This window comes from Myotis yumanensis, unplaced genomic scaffold (assembly GCF_028538775.1).
Source record: "Myotis yumanensis isolate MYYU_CA2020_CCGP unplaced genomic scaffold, mMyoYum1.0.hap1 SCAF_5, whole genome shotgun sequence".
In the NCBI taxonomy this organism is placed as follows: Eukaryota; Metazoa; Chordata; class Mammalia; order Chiroptera; family Vespertilionidae; genus Myotis; species Myotis yumanensis.
The window spans coordinates 79,514,344-79,531,292 of NW_027223756.1; the positions used below are offsets into that span (position 1 = coordinate 79,514,344).

Below are 16,949 nucleotides of genomic sequence, written 5' to 3' on the forward strand. Positions count from 1 at the left end.
TTATCCCACAGGGATGGATATTTAGAGCAAAACACGGTAAACAATTGTATAATTACTTTCTCTGGGTACATGATTTCCAGGAATATAGTGTGCTTACAAGAAAACGTCCGATTGTCCGGTTTATACTGCTTCCTGTGAAATAGGGGCGTGCTCACACCCCTTTCTGGTATGCAATTAATAATGATGGCACCGTAACCGGTTTGGCTCAGTGGATAGAGCGCTGGCCTGCGGACTGAAGGGTCTCAGGTTCGATTCTGGTCAAGGGCATGTACCTTGGTTGTGGGCACATCCCCAGTGGGGGGTGTGCAGGAGGCAGCTGATCGATGTTTCTCTCTCATCGATGTTTCTAACTCTCTATCCCTCTTCCTTCCTCTCTGTAAAATCAATAAAATATATTTAAAAAAATAATAATGATGGCAATAGCAAACCTTAATTGTTCACCATGCAAAGCCACATTTTCAAACCTTTTACCTGCCTCCTCCCACTTAATTCTGGCAACGTTCGGAGGAGAGAGCCAGACAGTGGGGTGTGTGTGTGTGTGTGTGTGTGTGTGTGTGTGTGTGTGACCATCATGTCCACTTCACTGGGGGAAAATAGGCACAGCGAAGAGGTGAGGCCCAGCAAAGAGGCCACCCTCGGTGAGGCGTGAACCCCGGTTGAGCTTTGCACCTAGGTCAGGTAACACCAAACTCCTCCCTTCCCCTAAGTTTTAGGGGGGTCGGAGGGGAACCACTTTATCCGGAAGGCCTTGCCTCCTTTGCAAAGGTTGATTGTGATGGAAATGAACTTGGTTATGTTTTGGGCGACGGAGAGGGACGTTTGCTGCTTCACTTCTTTTTCCACAGTTATCAGTTCCCCAACTTTGGAAAATGGAATGCGTTGGGGCTATACTTCCTAACTCGGGACTTTTTGAATTGGGGAACTCTGCGCCCAAATTCCGGCTACGGCTACGGGTCTCGAACCCCATCGCCACACCTCCCTGACCCGGTGCTGATGTTGTGCAGGGTCTCACGTACTCAGCTGCTGCCTGATAAGTAAGGCGGGGCCAGAGCCGTGATTGGCACCCGCTTCCGCCAGCCCGCGCCTCGGGCTGACCCCACCAGCCAATACCCGCTTGTTCCCCTCGATCCCCGAGGCGTCCTTGTCAATCCGAGGCCCAGCCGCCGTCTAGTTGGTTGCGACCGCCTTGGCTGGCGTATGCCGCCTCCAATGAAAATGAAGCCGGTCAGCGGGCACGTGGGTAGGCTCCGGCGTGTCCCCGCCTGCCGGCCAATAGGGAGGCGCACCCGAGGCCTGCGCCCGCCCAGTTGAGGCTCGCCGGAGGCGGCTGGTGCAGTGTTGATCGTCCCGGCGGAGGGGAGGGGCGGAGCTGTCAGCAGTAACCAATGGGCGCGCGGGCGTGGGCTCGGGGGCCAATAGAATCCGGGGCGGGGCTGGCGCGCGTCCTCATAAGCCCCTCCCGTAGCGCTCGCGGAGGGCTCGGCCGCCAGCGACCGAGCGGGGCCCGGCCCGAGCGGGACCTGGGGGTGCGACGCCGAGGGCGGGGGAGCGCGCGCCTCTGCTCCGGATCGGGCCGCGCGCGCCGCCTCAGGTGAGCCCGCGGGAGGCGGCCGCCGCATCCGAGCGCGGGCCTTGCCACCGCCGCACCCGCGCCACTCCGGGGGCTGTGGGCGGGCGAGCGCCCGGGACTCGAGGCCCAGGCCTCGGGTGAGGCCTGCTCTGGCCGCGGTCGCCGCGCTTTGTCCCGGCCTGTGAGGAGGTTGGGGGCGTTAACCGCCCGGCCCGGGGCGCCCGCTGGGCCTCGGGCGGGGGCGGTGCGGCTGGACAATAGCGGGGCCAGGGACGGGAGGCTGGGGCGCCCTGCCTGGGCTAGGGGCTCGCGGGGGTTGGGCCGGGGCGTCCCCGCCGGCCCCGCACAAAAGATGACAGCGTGGGTGGCCCATCCAGGCCGGCCCTGTTCGGCTGGGCCCTTCTATTATTCACAACAATCCTGATAGTTAAAAAAAAATAATTACAATAAAGAGAGCCCAGGCCCTGGGTGGAACCCCCTGCATTTCCGGCCCTTTGGGCACTAGTGGGGTTAACGGGGCGCTTCCCAGGGACTCTCCCCGAAATATCCATCACTGCATCCCACTCCCTTCCCGGAGTCAACCCGCAGTGCCATCGCGGCTTCCAAACTTGCCTTTCATCTCCGTTAGCCCCCCCTAAAATAAGCATGCAATCTGGATTTTTCATTTTAAAAAATGTATCCACTTGCTATGCACATCACAGATTAAAGACGCGTCCCACAGTCCCTCCCCCTCTCAGCTCCATCACTATCTCCAAGTCCCCCTTCTCTGTAGCAATAAATTGTGGAGTGGCTTCCGCATCACCTCCTGGGGCTGTCCTCCTCACCCCGAGGGAGCTGGGGATGGATTCATTCTGAATGACACCTGACCTGGAATGTGCAAGGGCCCAGGTCTGCACTCCATGGATGATGCTATGGCACCAGGGGAATTGGGGTGCACGTACACCTGGGCAAAGTGAAAGGTTTTACAGGGTTCCCCCCCCTCCCCCCAGGCGCGGGGGAGGCATGGACTGTGCTTCAGTGCGTCCCATCTGTTCTCCCTCCCCCCGCCCCCCATCCTTTTGTTTTAATAATTCAGGTGCACCTGGAGAACTGTTTCCTGAGTTCTGTTCAGTGTCCAAGATCCTGTTATATGTAAAAATTGTGTCCTTTTCCATGTGTTTCTGTCAATGGCATTCATTCAGCAAGCTCCTTGGGTCCCACTGTCTTAAGGTCTGAGATGCCTGTCCCACCCCTCTGCTTCAACAGCCAGTTATCTGGCTGCCCCCAGGTTGGAAAAAACCCCTAACACGGGCTCATTAGATGACTCCTGTGAGCTTTTCTTGCCCCCATGGTGCAAGAACTAATGACTCCCCTAATTCTCAAATAATAGCTTCCTTATGAGGCATGGGGAGGGTTTGTCAACTCACTGGTCAGCCTTTTCTTGCCTCCTTTGCAAAAGCAGTGGGTAGCCTCTCTCGTCTTTGCAGTTTGTTTTTTGGAAACCGAAGGACAGAGTGTAAAAGTCGAGGAGTCAACTTGTAATTATCTAAGTCCAGGGTTTTTGAAACTCACTGGTCCTCTTTCTGTGCGTCTGATTGGATGCTTGGCAGATTTTGCTGCTCCTCGTGCAGGGGACACTGTGATGGTCAAACCACCCTCCCCTGGTGGAGGTCACTTTGGAGGGTGCGGGCAAGACAATGGTTTCGGTGTGATGACACAAATGCTCCCAGGTGTTGCCCGGGTGTGCAAGTGGTTACTGTGTCGGGTGCCTCATGTGCATGTGTGTAGTTCTTGAGACTTGAAATGTGTATAGATCTTACTTAGTAACAGTTGATTTTCTTGCATTTTCTAATCCTTGCCTCTTTAAAGAGTGGACTGCTAAGGAGCTGTTAAATAATGTTAGAGCTTAAATAACGTTCAGGACCCCCCTCCGCCTTTGTTCTACTTTTCTGTTTTCTAGAAAAGACCCTCCCTCTGTCCTAGTGCCTTCCTACAGGAGCTCCCCGGGGCAGTCAGGGGCCCTCTGTGGTGTCTGTGTCTCCCCCCCACCAACCCCCCAAAATGTGATCCCACATCTCTCCGCCTCCTCTGCTGGTTTCTTGTGCTCCACCCCTTTCCCCTGGCTGACTCATCTGAGCCTCTGCCCTGGAGAGCCCATCTGTTCCTTGGTTCCATCTGACACCTGTGAGGATGGGCATTGGGGATGTGTGAGTGCTGAGGCAGGTTTTGGGGAGTCCCTGCCTTTAAGGGGGCTTCAGATTTAGTGAGGGAAAGAAAAAAGGGGTGTTCTCAGCTATGATGGTGGTGTGGAGCCCACTGCCCTCAGGGGAGGGCTGGCTCATGGAACAGGCAGGATGAGGTGATGGGTGCTGAGGAATGAAGGAGGGGACCAAGGCCTGGGCAAATGAGCATTTCCAATTGGCTTGCTTCCTGGGATCTGTATTCAGAGCCTCGGTGTGGGGTTCAGAGCTGTGTGACCTTAGACTAGTCACTTGCTCAAGAACAAAATGGGGTGGTCACTAAACCTTCCCAAGTGTGGTTGGGGTGTGGAGAGCAGACGAGCTGTGGGCAGATGGCAGGGCAGTGACGGCTCCATATACCTGCTGGGCCACTGTCACACCTCACTGGGGTTCCGGACTCTGCCCTTCTGCGGCCACAGCTCTTACCTGTCCGGCCACTGAGTACCTCTGCTTCCAGCTGAGAATGCCAGACAGAAGAGGACAGGGCCTAAACCTGGACTCCATTCTGACTTGCTGTTCTTGGCCGTGTCCTTGTCTTCCTGTTCTCTTCATTCCCCACATGAGTCTGAGGACCTGCGTTCAAATCCCTCCTTTGGGGCAGGTCACTTCACGTCTCTGGGCCTCACTTTCCTCATTTGTAAAATGGGTATAATGAGAACCCAGCTCCAGTAATTGTGAGGATGAAAGGGGATGAAAGGCTCTAACGTGCTTTGCACGGCGCCAGGGAGCTGTGAACCCTGAGCTGATTTATTATCACTGGGTGCTGTCTGATTCTGCCCAGGTCTCCCCATTTGCCCTGTCCACACTTGGGCTGGATTGTTCTCTGGGAGGGCTCTCCTGGGTACGGTGGGGTGTTGAGGAGCATCCCTGGCCCCAACCACTTGATGTCAACAGCACTCCCCCCACTACCAATTGTGGCAACTGCATTTCCCAAACATCGCCCAGTGTGCCATGGGGGGTACAGTCACCCACAGGTAAGACTCTCTCACTTAACAGCAGCCTGATATTTGGCCGTATCCCCGATGTAGCTCTTATTCTAGTTCCCTTTGCCCCTTCCTCCCTTCCAGTCTTTAATAGGGAGGGGCTTCTATTTACACATTGTGTCTAGCCCAGTGGTTCTCAACCTTCCGGCCCTTTAAATACAGTTCCTCATGTTGTGACCCGACCATAAAATTATTTTCGTTGCTACTTCATAACTGTAATGTTGCTACTGGTTATGAATCGTAATGTAAATATCTGATATGCAGGATGGTCTTAGGCGACCCCTGTGAAAGGGTCATTTGACCGCCAAAGGGGTCGTGACCCACAGGTTGAGAACTGCTGGTCTAGCTCATAGTCCTAGGCCTGGCTGTCCAGGTTTTTCCCAGTTGTCACTCTGACTTTCCCCTGCCCTTCCCAGCCTACTGCTTCCATCTCCCCATCCCCCAGGAGAGAAGCTCACAGACACTCCCATGCCACCTGAGCCCTTGCCACTTGTCCCCATCCTGTCCATAGTGTGGGGGTTTACCTAACTGTTCTTGGCCTCTGGGAACCACAAGTCTCCTACCCAGGTTTCCACACCCTCCTGGCACCATATCCCTTCCTGTCAATTTGCTTAACAGTTGTCTGGACTTTAAGGTAATTCACTTCTTTAATCTTTGCCTCTTCCTGAACAGTTTTGTCTGTGGAGTCATTGGACTGTTAATATACTAGTTGCAGATACTTTTACACAATAAAATTAATTTTAAAAAGTTTGTATTCATACTAAGGCCTGAGTGGATCAATGAATTTATTTTATTGTCAGATGAATTGGTTTTTGAGTTTACTCCCTGGTTTGAATTGGCCTCTGCTGGGAGCACCTTGGTTAGATAAGGTGTCCTGACTCTGTCTTTTTTCACTCCTGCTCGCTCAAGGTGCTTAAAAACCTTTAAAAATGGCCTTTCTCTGCTTAGAACCCTCCAGTGACTTCTTTTTGTTCTTGAAAAAAAAATTCCAGTTCCCTTTCCATGGCCTCCCTGCCTTGTCCTCTGTGGTGGTCTCCCCTCTCACTGTTCTGCCACCCTCCCCTCCTGTGCCTGTACCCCTTCAGTCTAACCAGCTTCCCTGCCTCCTCTTCCCTGCCTCAGGGCCTTTGCACTTGCTGTTCCCTCTGCCAGAATGCTTTCCCCTCACATCTCTGCTCAGCTGGCTTCTTATCTTTAGGTCTTGGCTCAGAGAGGCCATCACTGCCCACACTGTCTACATTCACCCTTCCAACCATCTTGCTCCCATCCTGCCTGTTCTCCTTTGCACTCAATATTACCAGAAATGCATGTTAATCTGCTTATGTATTTGCTGTCTGTCTCATTCATGAGGGGGAGCTTTTTCTGTAAAGGGTCAGGCGAGACAGCGTCTGTTCCAACTATTCCGCTCTGCTTTGTAGCACAAAAGTATGAGTGGGTGTATCTGTGTTCCAATAAAATTTTACTTATGGACACAGGAATGTGAATTTCATATACTTTTCATGTGTCATGAACTATTTTTCTTTTTTTGATCTCCCTCCCCCCTCAGCCATTAAAAAAATCAGAAACAGTCTTAGTTTGTAGGCTGTACAAAAGCAGGTGGCAGGCTATGTTTGACCCGCAGAATAATATCTGCCTTCATTGCTGCATGTCTCTCTAGCACCTAGAGCAGTTCTTCGCACGCAGTAGATGTTCAGCAAACATTAGTGTGTTAATGGAATGAATTTCCATCTTTCTTACATCAAAGCATTTAGAGTCATAGTCTGTATTTTAAAAAATGGGTTTCAAGGGGAATTTAAAAAGTACAGGGGATGTAAGAAAATGTTATGACTCCATCCACCCCAAAAACCTCATAGTAAAGGAGAAAAAAAAGAGTCTGTGTACGGTAAATGGGTAAATATTTTGCTGTTTGCAGATGCCTGACTTTTTCATTCTGCTTCACTCTATACCTTTTGCGTAGCATCCCGTCAGAAGATTGGTAAGGAGTCTACCTGGCTTTAAAGAGTTTGCTTTGTTTGGCTTGGCAGAAGCTGAGAGTTTAAAAGGAAGACACTGTTTCCTAATCATTTGGTTTTGTAAACATCCAACCCGTCAGCTTTACCATTACCAATGCCTCTGTCAGGAGGGGTGAATGTAGTCCTGGAAAATGCTGCTTTTTGCATGGGAACACTCGTGAAGAGCTGGCTTTTGTGGGTTCGACATTTGAGCTTTGTGGGTTTGACATTTGAGCTTCGTGGGGTGAGTGGATGGTGAGATGGCCGTGTTGGGTGCGAGGTAATGGCGCTGCCCATACTTCCTTGGCCTCACTCCTCTACCTCAGCTTTTGGGAGCGAAGACTGGCTGACGAGTGATTTCTGAGTCAAGCAGGTCTTTAGCATCTTGGATTTGGTACTCCTGGGAACGTTCTGACTTGTCAAGGAAGCACACCGTTAATTTACGGTCATGCCTTCTTTAGTTGATTGAAATAAACAACCTGGAGAGGGTTCCTCAGGACTTCTTGGCTTAACGAAGTTGCCTGTCCTTTTTGTTTGTTTGTTTGCTTCTTTCGATCTTCCTCTGCCTCTCCATCTATCCCTTCCCTTCCCTCTCCTCTTTTCTTGTCCCACCCCAGTGGTGCCAGTGGACATAGGGGGTTAATGAAAAGTTTGCATTAAGCTGTCTTTGCTTCATGGTTGGGCGGTGCTTTTTGGGCTGTGACTCTCTGGGGTAGAGGCCTTGAGTGTGTTTGTTCAGTGGACAAAGAATAACAATCAGAATGCCAGCCACTGAGGGCTGCAGTGCCCAAATGGGTCTCCAAGCCCAGAACAGAACAATAACAAATGTAGCATTTGGCTCCATTGGCCGGTACCAGTGATGGCAGTTAGGACTCTCAGACAAGCCTGTACAGCAAGCTGTGAAGGGGTGGGCACTCAGCATTTGTCTCCAGCATCCACTTCCCTTCTGTGTTTGCATTTGGACCCAATAGATGACATCTTCTGGGCAGATAGGGGTGGAGGTGGGCCTGCCTTCATGGTTTCATGGCTGCTGCCTCTAGTCTCGGAGGAGGGTGGGGGTAGTGGAGAGAAATGATTCATGTAAAATGAGCTGGCAGTGGATCCAGAACTGTGCTTTGTGCACAAGAAGCGAGAGGATGGATCAGGAGGCCTCTTTAGAGCAAAAGCCAGCCTGAAGCCTCCAGCCGGCAGTGACAGCCTGACAACAGGGGCATGCTGGGGATCTCCAGACAGGTGGGGTGGAACCCGGACCCCACTATGCTCAGCACCCCATCTCTACTTGGAGAGCTCTAGATCTGCTAGTTAGGTGCCCTGAGTGAGTGCGGGGCAACTTGCTTTGGCTCCACAGGATGTGTGGGGCATCCCAGCTGGGCAGCTGGACTGGGAGATTCCGTCATATTGCTGCTGGTCTCTTCAAATCCCCGCTGCTCCCCCATTCTTTTTAAAAAAATCCCATCTGTCAGAAAGGGTTGACCCTAAGCAGAGTGGGCTTCCTATCTTAGGCCAGCAGCTGCATGGATCTTGATTATCTTGGTCACAAGTCGAGAGAGATAATTGTTCCATCTCTAGCTGGCATGTGAGTAAAGCCCCGGGAATTTAAACTCTTTTTAAAATATATATATTTTTATTGATTACAGATAGGAAGGGAGAGAGAGATAGAAACATCAGTGACGACAGAGAATCATTGATCAGCTGCCTTCTGCACGCCCCCTACTGGGGATTGAGCCCACAACCAGGGCATGTGCCCTTGACCGGAATGGAACCTGGGACCCTTCAGTCCACAGGCTATGCTCTAGCCCAGCCGTGGGCAAACTATGGCCCACGGGCCGGATCCGGCCCATTTGAAATGAATAAAACTAAAAAAAAAAAAAGACCGTACCCTTTTATGTAATGATGTTTACTTTGAATTTATATTAGTTCACACAAACACTCCATCCATGCTTTTGTTCCGGCCCTCCGGTCCAGTTTAAGAACCCATTGTGGCCCTCGAGTCAAAAAGTTTGCCCACCCCTGCTCTAGCCACTGAGCCAAACCGGTTAGGGCTAAACTCTTGATTTATTGTTTTAGTAGAGGCCTGGTGCACGAAATTCATGCACTGGGGGGGGGGGGAGGGGGGAGTTCTCCCAGCCTGGCCTGTGCCCTCTCACAGTGCGGGAGCCCTCGATCGATTGCCCTAAAGAGGTAGGCCCTGCCCACCCATCCGGAGCTCCTCAATGGATTGCCCCAAATAGGTAGGCCGGAGCGGTGTGACTTGCCTTTGCACCGTGCACGCAGCGTTAAGCCCCCACCCACCTGCGCGTGTGCTCGCTGTGTGTGCAGCCTCCTCGTGATCGCTCGTTGCAGTTGCAGCGTGAGGGTTCATGGTGTGAGGGCGTGACGACCACATAGGCTTTTATTAGTATAGATTCCAACTCCTTCCCCCTGAGAAAGAGTAGGGAGTCGGTAGAGAAAGCTAGTTTTCTGACACCTTTTTGGAAGAGAAGGCATCTCGTTTCACGGCCTTCCTGGGCTACAGCAGGTGGAAGCCAGAGAATGGTCTTGGCCACTCGGGCCTCCTTTTGTCCTTGCACCAAAGGCAAAGCGGAGCCCCGGTCTGAGCTAAAGACTGATGAGCAGTGTTGTTCATTGAGGAACTGGCTCCTCTCACCAGGCCCCATGGAAGGAAGGAGGGGTGGCCGGATGGATGGACTGATGGACAGAGCTCATTAGCCACTGATAGAGCTATAGCAAGTGGGTGTGGTCAGGTTCACACTGACCGCTTCAGGGACCTCGGGCAACGTGTCTTCGGTCATGTCATGTGGCCTCTGCAAACTCTGAAGCCATGTCATCCACCAACCTCAAGGCGAAGATATACAACTGAGAATGGAAGAGGCCTCTCATGCATGGTCTTGGGGACAAGTGGCTTGTTTTTGTGATTCTGGTTGGACTGGGACTTTGCGGTGGACACATAGCCATGGGACATGTTCTCCAAGCCCTGGGTCTGGCTGAGGGAGTCTGCATTTATCTAGTTGAGTGTGACAGTTGTTGAGCCTGTGCGTGTATAGCCAGGTGAACAGCATGTCCTGCCCACAGGGTCATGAGGCCATGGATGGAGCAGGACTGGGGAGATCAGAGTGAACGGTGGGGACCTGGGGGGATGTTGTGCAGAATTTCGAAGATTGATGGAAACCAAACCTGTGGAAGCACGGCTGGCGCAGTGCTTGTGGCTCAGGTGTGACCAGGGAGGCAACTGAAGAGTCGCCATGTGAGCTGAGTCTTGTCATCTTGGGTAATGGTGAGCTGGTGGGCAGAGAAAGAGAGGCATTTGGAGGGGACACTGGGGGCTGTGGCCTGGGAGACCCATGTGGAAGAGCATAGAGGAGGCAAGGGAAGCTGGGGGAGGCCCATTTGTTTCTTGGGTGCCTCTGGGGACCCCCCAGTGTCAGGCACTGAGGGGTTAAGATGAGCGAGAGGTGGCAGATCTGCCCTCAGGGAGCATAGAGTATGGTTGATGAAGCAGGACCAAAGTCATTCCAGTCATTGGGGAGAGCTATGTGATAGCTGCCCAATGATTGGCTCTGGTATACTGACCAGACCCCGAATTTTCTAGGACAACAGCCCCTCTTAAAATGCTCTGCCCTGTCTTCTTTTAAAAACATATTTTTATTGAGATATTTACATACCATAAAACGCACCATTTTAAAGTGGACAATTCAGTGGCTTTTAGAACATTTACAGAGTTGTGCTACCATCACCACCGTCTAATTCCAGAACCTTTTCATCAGTCCAAAAGGAACCCCATCCCTATTAAACTATCACTCCCCACCTCCCTCAGCCCCTGGCAACCACTAACCCACTTTCTTTCTCTGTGGATTTGCCTGTTCACATTTCACATAAATGGAATCACATATTACGTGGTCTTTGGGTCTGGCTCCTTTCACTGTTTTCAAGGTTCCTCCACATTGTAGCAGGTGTCAGTGCGTCGCTCCTTTTTATAGCCGAATAATATTCCAGTGTTTGGATGGACATATTGTGTTGATCCACTATCTGTTGATGGACATTTGGGTAGTTTCTCCTTCTTTCTGCCCCTTCTTTCCCCCTGTCTCAGAGTTATAAAATTCTAGGGCTGGAGTGTGCTTACTGCTCACCCAGCTGATCTCCTGTGCAGAGGCAGCATGGGAAGCCTTTGTGAGGTTACATTTTGGAGGCTGAGGCTGGGAGGGGTCAGCAGAAGAAGGTAAGAATAAGGGAGGCCTGGCCTGTGTGTGTGGGTTCTAGGTTGGGGTTGGGCTTCCAGGAGGAGGGAAGCCTGGCATGTCAGGTGCAATGCCCAGCTCACCACCTGCGGGAAGCTGCCAGGCTGTCCTTTGCACACTTAGGCCATGAACTCCAGTATTCAGTGGTGAGTCCTCACCTCTCTGCCTTCCTTTCCTCCAGCCCAAGCCAGGCAGGGTCCACCCGGGTTGGGCTGTGCCTAGGCCACTTGCATGTCCCCTGAAGGACCTCTTAGTGCAGCCACTGGGCCTCTGCAGCCCCTGGCCAATTCTCTTTCCTGGTCTGTCTGGTCTTGGCCCTGACAGGATTGTGAGTTATCTCTTAGAAGGCAGCAGCTGCCAAGTTTTAAGCTTCTCTGTGGCCCTTACAAGCCCCACTGAGTAGTCCTGTAGGTGGACTTGGCTCTTGCCTTGGTATCCTTCCCTCCAAGGCTTGTGCCGTCACCATGCCTGGTGATTTGGCCCACTTGCTTTGCTGGTGTCTTCCCTGTGGGGAAGAGGTATGTGTGTGTGTGACTTGCAGTCCCCCTGGTGAGGATACAGATAACCTGGGTGTCCTGAGTGCTAGGGCGTTGCTTATGGCACTAGGACGATGCCATGGGGGATGCACATGAACACTAAGTGTCTAATATCACAATTGGGCCCCTACCTCATGCTGTATACGAACATAACTCCAGATGACCAAAGATCTAAAGTGAGAGCTGAACCAACAAAAGCCTTGGGAGAAAATACAGCACAAATATAAACTGATGTCTGAGGTAGCGCTGCCACTAACGACATAAGGCAGCCCCATGCATAATTTAAAATTTTCTAGTAGCCACACGAAAAGGTAAAAAGAAACAGGCGACTTTAATTTGAATAGTGTATTTAAGTGAACCCAAATATCCAAAATATTACCATTTCATGTAATATTGTATTTTAAACTTGACATCTTGGTGTATTTCCCATTCTGACAGCATGTGTCTATTTCACACTTGACATCCTGGTGCATTTCACACTCAGTGCTGCTGCACTAGGCCTCACAGGCTGGTCTTTGGGAAGACTTCTGTCTCTGGATGAGCTGAGTGCTGTGATTGGTCAGGGATGTTGTAAATGGGGGTGCCTGGTATTTAGTGGAGGCTGGACCCTTCCCATCAGAGTTTCTGGATCTGTTAGCATGTAACTGGAGAGACGAGGCAGACCCAACACAAATCAGCGACAGCCATGTGAGGAGTGAGGGGGTGAGACACACTATGGCGGAGTGTAGCTGAGGTGGGGGCAGGGAGGCCCTGAGGCTTTCATGGAGGTGGTGGGAATGAAGCTTGGAGGAAAGGAGGCTGTGGGTTTGCCTGGACAGCACAGCTGACCTTGGGGAGATCAGGGACTGACCCCTGGAGGGCCTGTGATTGAGATGCTGTGGGGAAGTGGGAACAAGTGAAAGCCCTTCTCTTGAGACTTTGCAAGCCAGCCTGCCGCTCACTCCAGGATGTTGGGCTTGATGGCCAGCCCTCAGAGGGTTGAGCAGCCATGGCTGTGGCCCAATCCTTCCCATGGACCCTTGCACACAGCCTTTCATCTTTGACAGGAGCTTGAAACCTTGTCCTGGCAGCAAGCCCTGAGGGTTCTGAAGGCCGAACCGATGGCAGTGCATTGGTGGCATGTATGCTGGACATGCTGGGGGCTGTGAACTTGGGACTCGAGATATTTCCAAGGAGGAATCGGAAGAACTTGGAATGGTGCTTTGGCCATAGGAAAACCCAGGAGAAAGAGTTGTGTACAGCGTAGTTTGGAAGTAACATCCACAGCTGCAGATGATTTTTAAATGGCCTGAGGTCTTGAGGTCGAATGGCTGAGTGGGATTGGCAGCTAGAGGCTGGTACTCATGCACTGAGCCTGCCTGGGTTCAGATGCTGCCTCTGCTGAGTTTTTATCCTTAATCCTAAAATGGGGATGATAGGGGAGGTTTTTGCTTCAAGCGTGGGTGAGATTAACTGAGTTACTACATGAAAATCCCTTAGTAAAATAATTCCCACCCTAGGAGTGATTCTGTAGCCAGGGGACACTGTGCATTATCTGGGGATATCTGTGGTTGTCACAATGGGGTGTGTGTGTGCTGCTGGCATCGAGTGGGTGGGTGTCAGGGATGCTGCTCAACCTCACAGTACCCAGGATGGCCCCCACAGAGAATGTTCTGATTTCAAGCACCCTTGGCCAGAGATAGGCTTCATTCAGTAGATTACAATAATGAGTTTTCTCTGGGCTTCTGTTCTTTCCTTGACTGTGAATCAAGGTGTTGCAATAAAAGCTTCTAAAATCATTTTCCATTCCAGAACAGCCCATAGGTTTTGGTGCTGCTGTTCCATATTTGTACTGGGAAGGAAGTTAGGGAACAATTGAGGTTATTAGAAGCCACCTTGAAAATAAGTTGGTTTCAGCCAAAGGACTTGTATGCATGCATATAAGCCTAACCAATGGAGACAGACACCAGGGGTGGGGGTATAAGCGGGGGGGGGGGGGGGGGGGCAATGGGGCGATAAGGACACATATATAATACCTTAATCAATAAAAAAAATTAAAAATAAAACAGTAAATAAATAAATTAACAAACAAGTGTTGGCAAGGATGTGGAGAAAAGGGAAAAAAAAGTTGATTTTCTTCTTCTGAAGCTTCTTTACCAGTATTTTATGGGTCAGATAGAAGGGTTGGACAGGGTTTTATGGACCAGGAAGCTGGGTGGTATTCCTGGGGGAGGCTGGACTGGAGGCAGCCAGGCTGGAGCTCAAAGTCCTGCCTGTTCTGAACACCTCTTCAGGTTGTTTCCTCCAGTGAACCTGGGGTTTGACATGGATCCACCAGCCCAGAGCACTGTGCCTCAGGCCCATGTGAGGGCTGGGGTGGGACGGTGGCTTTGCAGACTGACTCCTGGCAGTGACAGGTTTGGGTTAGGTTTCATGTTCTTCGGCTGTCTCTGCTTGTGCTCAGGTGTCCTAGGTGTGGCCACCATGAGACCAGATACCTGGAGGTGCTGTTTCCATGTTCTAGCCCCTGTTTCCTGCAGCCACGGGTTTCCTGGATTCATTCATTTGGCCTTTAGCCAAAAGAAGTCCTGAAAATGTTATTGGCCAAGTCGTAGTGGCTGTTCCCCTAACTCAGTGGTTCTTAACCTTCTGGCCCTTTAAATACAGTTCCTCATGTTGTGACCCAACCATAAAATTATTTTTGTTGCTACTTCATAACTGTAATGTTGCTACTGTTATGAATCGTAATGTAAATATCTGATATGCAGGATGGTCTTAGGTGACTCCTGTGAAAGGGTCGTTCGACCGCCAAAGGGGTCGTGACCCACAGGTTGAGTCTTAGGGCCTAACAAGACTCCTAGAGGGATCTTCATTATAAAAATAATTTATCTTCACTGTATAAAAATCAGCAGTTTCAGCAAAGCAAAACCAAAACAATACAGACCACCAGTAGTCCCTGATGAGCTTCTGATGTGTGTGTTCAGTCAATATGGAATTTGTGTGGGTCCCTCTGTGTGCTCCTGGGGTCCAGCTGTCGGTTTGGGGGTGACAGGATATTTTTCTTGCTCCGAGAGGCTGATGTGGTTATCGGGGAGGCAAGAACTCCCATGTGGGGCTGGTGATATAGCCCTGTGACCAATAGGCAGGGGGTCCTGTCACATAGTCTGAGCACCCAGAGGGCTGGGACCTCAATGGAGTCAGGATCCGTCAAGGGCAAGGGAGCAGGTGTTGCCAGAGACCCTGACCCACTATGCACTGCACAGGTGAGAGGCGAGTATGCCTGATTGAGCCCCACACTCCCTTTCTGCCTGTAGCGTCGGTGGTTTGGCACTGCGCCTGGGCTGGGCTCAGTGATGAACTTGGGGCTGTGGAGGAGACCTGGCAAGAGTGGGTGTCTCAGGAAACTGCCAGAACCCTTAGCTCTTTGCCTTGGAGCAGCCCTACAGTGACGTGACTGGCTTGGAGAAAGCCTATTGAACTCTGATTGACCCCCTAAATGCTGATATTGTCCCTTGAGGTGTGGGTGAGGCAGACCGGGAAGCATTAAGGGCTGTGGGACTTGGTAAAGTTTTCCTTGGAAAAGAAGCACCCCCTAGGTATAGGAACCCCCAGCAGTCCAGGAGCTCAGGAAGACCAGGGGACTTTTGGGGTGTGGGTGGAAGACCAGCATCTCCGTGCCCTCCAAGGGGCCTCCTGGGTCTCAGACTGAAGCTGCACTGGGTTTGAGGTATGGAGTCATAGCTCATAATGGGACCCAAGCCTCCAAACCCTGTCACTGCCACTAACTTGGGGCAAACAACACAGGCTCTTTGGGCCTTGCGTTCTTACTTGCCTTCCTTGCCAGATGATGGCAAGCAGCAAACAGGGCAGTGTATGTTCATAAGTGCTCTGCATGGGTGCTGTCATCCCTGCCTCCATGTAGAAGTTTCAGTGGCATTCTTACAGCTAGCCGACTCTACCAGCCTCACTACGCAGAAGACAAAACTATACTATACCCCCAATGGCTCGGGAGTCTTATGTTTGCTGTTTGCATGTTATACCTCTTTTCATTCTTTTTTTCCCTAGCCTATTTATATCTTTCAATCTAAAGAGTTTCTTTTATAGTCCTGGCCAGGTGGCTCAGTTGGTTAGAGCACTGTCCTGTACACCAAAAGGTTGCCGGCTCGAATCTCAGGGCACGTATCTAGGTTGCAAGTTCGATCCCTGGTTGGGGTGCATATGGGAAGCAATCGATGAATGTTTCTTTCTCATGTCAAGTTTTCTCTCTAAAAATCAATAAAACATATCCTCAGGTGAGGATTAAAATAATAATAATAATAATTAATAAAACCCTGGCCGATATGGCTCAGTTGGTTGGGTGTCGACCCATGTACCAGGAGGTTGTTAGATTCCTGGTCAAGGGCACATGCATGAGTTGGGGGCTCCATCCCCTGTAGGGAATGTGCAGGAGGCAGCTGATGTTTCTCTCCCTCTCTCCCTCTTTCTTCTTCTCTCTCTAAAAATCAATAAACTATTTTCTAAAAAAACACAAAACACAGTGTCTCCTATGGACAGCATGTCATCATTGGATCTTTTTTTTTAAATTTTTTTATTGCTTAAAGTATTACAAAGAGTATTACATACGACTCCTTTCCACTCCCCCTTGACATTTCCCAGGCCTCCCCTACCACCCAGTGTCTTATGTCCATTGGTTATGCTTATATGCATGCACACAAGTCCTTCAGTTGATCTCTTACCAGCCTTCCCGCTGTAGTTTGACAGTCTGTTCGATGCTGCTCTGCTTTTGTATCTATCTTTTTGTTCATCACTTTGTAATGGTCTTTATTATCCATAAATGAGTGAGATCATGTGGTATTTTTCTTTCATTGACTGGCTTATTTCACTTAGCATAATGCTCTCCAGTTCCATCCATGCTGTTGCAAATGGTAAGAATTCCTTCTTTTTTACAGCAGCATAGTATTCCATTGTGTAGATGTACCACAGTTTTCAAATCCATTCATCTGCTGATGGGCACTTAGGCTGTTTCCAGATCTTTGCTATGGTAAATTGTGCTGCTATGAACATAGGGATGCATATATCCTTTCTGATTGGTGTTTTTGGTTTCTTGGGATATATTCCTAGAAGTGGGATCACTGGGTCAAATGGCAGTTCCATTTTTAACTTTTTGAGGAAACTCCATACTGTCTTCTATAGTGGCTGCACCAGTCTGCATTCCCACCAGCAGTGCACGAGTGTTCCCTTTTCTCTGCATCCTCTCCAGCACTTGGTCCTTTGTTGATTTGTTGATGATAGCCATTCTGACAGGTGTGAGATGATACCTCATTGTTGTTTTGATTTGCATCTCTCCGATGATTAGTGACTTTGAGCATGTTTTTATATGTCTCTTGGCTTTCTGAATGTCCTCTTTTGAAAAGTGTCTATTTAGGTCCTTTGCCC

General features: G+C 50.6%; 1 protein-coding gene across 2 annotated transcripts in view; it reads left to right on the forward strand.

Moving 5' to 3' along the window:
• Positions 1 to 1,492: 1,492 nt before the first annotated feature.
• The window catches only part of KDM4B (lysine demethylase 4B), a 134,684-nt gene continuing 119,227 nt past the window's right edge, over positions 1,493 to 16,949 (forward strand). For both annotated transcript variants that reach the window (XM_070415877.1, XM_070415878.1), the window contains exon 1: positions 1,493 to 1,591. The gene's annotated coding sequence lies outside the window, so the exon portion shown is untranslated. The remainder of the gene's footprint in view (positions 1,592 to 16,949) is intronic.